We start from the raw sequence: 4,227 nt of genomic DNA on the forward strand, positions 1-4,227 counted from the left end.
ACTATTTCTTGGCTTTAGTCTATATTTTTGTTAATCTATCTGCATTCTACATTAAAGTTTCATGAATATGCATTCACACTCTATATAGCCATAGCCGAAGAAGAGCAACAAGAGGAATAAAATGTACAAGATGTACAAGTGCCTAGTGAAAATCCTCCACATGTAGACCAAGTGAGTCAACATGACTCAATAAAAATCAAGGATGTTCCTAATAATTCTTCTCAGAACATCAATCCTTGGATTGATGATGACATGAAGAAGATATTGAAGGATTCCACCATGGTAGAAAAATTATGCTCCAATCCTATATTGGTGAGAACTAAAGAAATTGAAAGGGCAAAAATGATGGTAGTAGGGGAGAAACAAATTGACACATTCAGTGTGCCCCAAGATACAACTACAGAGATAAAAGATCAAAGTGAAAGCACTAAACAACTAAGTGTTATTATTCAAACACTAGTAGCATTGTCTCTAGTGCCACTCATTTCAACTAAGCAAGCCTCAGTTATAGTTGAGAAAGATGGAGCATAAGTCAAATTAGGTCAAGAAGCTAGTCCTATACCTACTCCACAAATTCAAGGTGAAGCTCAATAAGAAGTGAGACAAGTTGACAAGTTTAAATAATTGAAGGTGACTACTACCTTAGAGGAACAAATTGCCATCTAGACTTTGGTTACCTTACTGGCTTCTATGACTCCTACCAGTAGTTAAGCTCTTCAAAGGCTGAGCACTCATGCCACACCATTTCAAATATCAAGGCCCAATGCAAAAACATCAAGGAGCTCAAAAGAAATATCTTAGGGAGATGTAAGTCTAGATGAGGTGATTGAACTACTTTGATCTTAACACAATCACCATTGAGCATATGAGCATTCTATAGGAAGCTCTATAGAGGAAGAAACAACAAGAGTTGCTAAGAAGGGAGCACATTTCTTGATGCTTTTAGTCCTCCAGCTACAAATGAAGACAAACCAATTATTGAGCAACTGGTACAAACTATTGATAAGATCAATGATGAAGACCTAGATTTAAATACTAAACTATTAGAATGGTTTGAAAGAAAATTTCATACTAAGGTACTTGAAAAGATATCTAGTGCCCTTGCACTATGATAGGTTGATTTAGCAACCAAGATGGAGAGTGTGAAGAACGTGTTGGAGAACATTTTCTCTCTTTACACCAAGTTATGTGATGTGAATCTTTTCACACATGAGATTCAAAGGCATGTTAATTAACTAGAGGGAGATCTAAAGACCACAAGTAATACCTTAACACTATCTCCTGGTCAAAGTTAGTCACATTTTCAAAGACTGCTATCCACTCAAGGTAGTCTTGCTGAGGTGAAAGCACAACATACTAACATTCGAGCTACTTTGATCAGCATCCAATCCATGTTGAACCCACACATGGAAGTCTTGTACAAGGAACTAACCTATGCTGAAACATTGATGAAGAAATATTCTCATCTTTCCACTCATGATGGCCTAGTTAACCTTGTTACCAAACTAGATATCCAATATGAATTTCTAGAGGTAGTGTGCAACAATTGGGATGCAACATTGAATACCATAATGGAGATCTATAAATCATTTTTGGATAAACACACTATTAGTGTACCACCCATGAAATAAGTGTCAAAAAGGGAGATAATGAATATAAGGGGGATATAATACAGAAAGGGATATAGTGAAGTGAAGTTGAGTAATGCAGAAATAGGGTACAACTAATATACTCAACAGGAGTATCAGATTCAGATACAAAAAAGAAACATTTACTCAAGGGAAGTAATAGAGTAATGGATGAATGAGGTATGATAATTTATCATCCATTTTGAAAAAAATTTGAAGTTTTGAAATTTTGTATAACAACTGAGTCACATATATATTGTCTAAGTTGTGCTCATAATAAGGATTGTATATGCATGACAACATGTTTTTACCAGTCATGTCAAAGGGGGAGATTGTTAATCTCAAATTGGTTTTGATAAGGTAGTGACAAAACACTTAGTCATTATTAAAAAAAATTATAGTCGTGCAATCTGTGCATGCTTAGTGATCAAGTCATGTGGAGCATCAGTTGCTAGACAATACATGTCGAGTAATATACATAGTTAGTGCCAACCACTAGTATGTGCCAAGCAGATAGTTAATACTAAGTCCCTCATAAGTTGAGTAAATAGAGTATGTCAAGTCATTTACAAGATGAGCTACAACATTGAAGTCAAGTAATTTAGAAGATGAGCTACAACATTGAAGATATAGTGAATTTCAAGCATCAGAGACTTCAATTGTCAAGTGAAATTTTTTTGACCTAGTTGTTTTTAATGGCATAAACCTCCATGCAAACCATTTTTGGTCTAACTTAACAGTTGTTTTATGATCCTAGAAGATGTATACAAATGTATATCATGAATTCCTATGCAGTGCATGCAACCGATCAAATTTACGGATGTTCTAAGTAGAAAATTGGATCAACCTAAGTTGTTGATTGTAACCTAACCCTAGCCAACTTGTGTTTACTTGAGGAGACAAACCCTAAACATTTTTATTGCATGAAGGAAGAGAAGGAGACATAAGAGAGATGAATGCTAAGTACAAAGAGAACTCATGATGGCTATGGAGGTTGTGACAATGTTATGAATTACAAAATCAATTAGAGAGAATAGATAAAAGTAGAGAGAGGATAGAGGAGACATATCTTATCAGAAGGATCAAGTACACACCAATAAAGAGAAGATTTGACATCTATCAAGAGAGTACTAACTGAAGGATCATGGTGTTGAATCATTCTAACAAGTGATGTAGAGAAAATATCCTAACAGAGAAGTCTTAACAGGCTTGTGTAAATCTCTTAACTAAGTGCTTGTTTTATTACAAGTTTAAGTCATCTAACAATGCACACTTTTAGCAAGGTGTTTATATGCTTTAATAGAGTGAGATCTAATTATCTATGTAGAAGACCTTTCATAGGGTAGATCATAATTTATGGTCAAACTTCTTGTAACCTTAATTGGCTACACTTTACAGTTGCAACTGTAAAGATTTTTGGGTGGCATCTCCACCCCAATTTTACCTTCTCATTGGAGGGTTTCTAGGTAACAAATTTACTATGTTATGTGATATTTGTTTCATGCTATGGATGAACATGTGTAGTCAGCTATTTCAGTTTAGATGCTAAATCATGAGATGGATGTGTGGTGAATGTTTTATGATTAAAGTTTTGAAGTACTGATTCACACCCCCCTCTCAAAGTTTACTTTCCCATTGTTATTTCCAACAAAGTTTTGGGAAGTTTTTTAATAATAGGTATAACATCACAAAATAGAGTACTAGAATACTAAGTTTTTGGTTAAGGAATTATTTTGACTTGTCAAAATAATTGCTTGGCAATGTTGGGCCGATATGCTAAAAATTAATTCTCAAATGGAAGAACTTAATATAATATTTTGGTAGTAGGTGAAGAAGGATAAGGACGATAGTTCAATATTTTTGTTATAAATGAATATCTTTTTGTTTATTGAACTCACAAATTGTATTCTAATGATATGATTGCTACAAGCGCACTTTGTATGTACTATATAGATACAAATTTGATGAGCAAAGAAGGGAAGATTTTTCTATGAAGTTTTGTATATGTGGGACTACACAAAAATATTATACATTGAAGATATAAACACAGTTGAGGTTTTGTATCTATTCATATAACTTGTAAAGTTGTATATACACATTTGGAAAGTGGGATCGACTTTCATTTTGTATTGTAATTACAAATCCTAATAGCGTTGAGGCATCTTACAATGCCTAGTCCTCTCATAAGGACATATACACTATATAAATGTAATATATTGATAATAGGGTCAATATCTTTCACAAAATACTTTTGATTAGTTGATCATTTTGTGGGTACTATCCGCATCAAGGATTTTTACTCGGCTATGGGGTTTCCCTAGATAACAAAATATGGTGTTATGAGTTTCTTTATGTTACACGTGGTTTCTCTTTTTAGTTTACTATTGTACATGTAAGTTTAATATTTGTAAATGATATCCATAGTTGGGAAAAAAATTGTTTAAAATACATAACTAATTCACCAACCCCCCTAGTTATATTAGTATAATTTAATTTGTAACAATTGGTATCAGAGCATAGTTACTCAAAAAAGTTTAGTAACTTGAGGGAGATCACTTTAAATTTAATACATTTGTTGAAGAATCTTGAAGCAACACTT

Source organism: Cupressus sempervirens, chromosome 11 (assembly GCF_028749045.1).
Source record: "Cupressus sempervirens isolate cs-2001-9-10 chromosome 11, ASM2874904v1, whole genome shotgun sequence".
Lineage (NCBI taxonomy): Eukaryota > Viridiplantae > Streptophyta > Pinopsida > Cupressales > Cupressaceae > Cupressus > Cupressus sempervirens.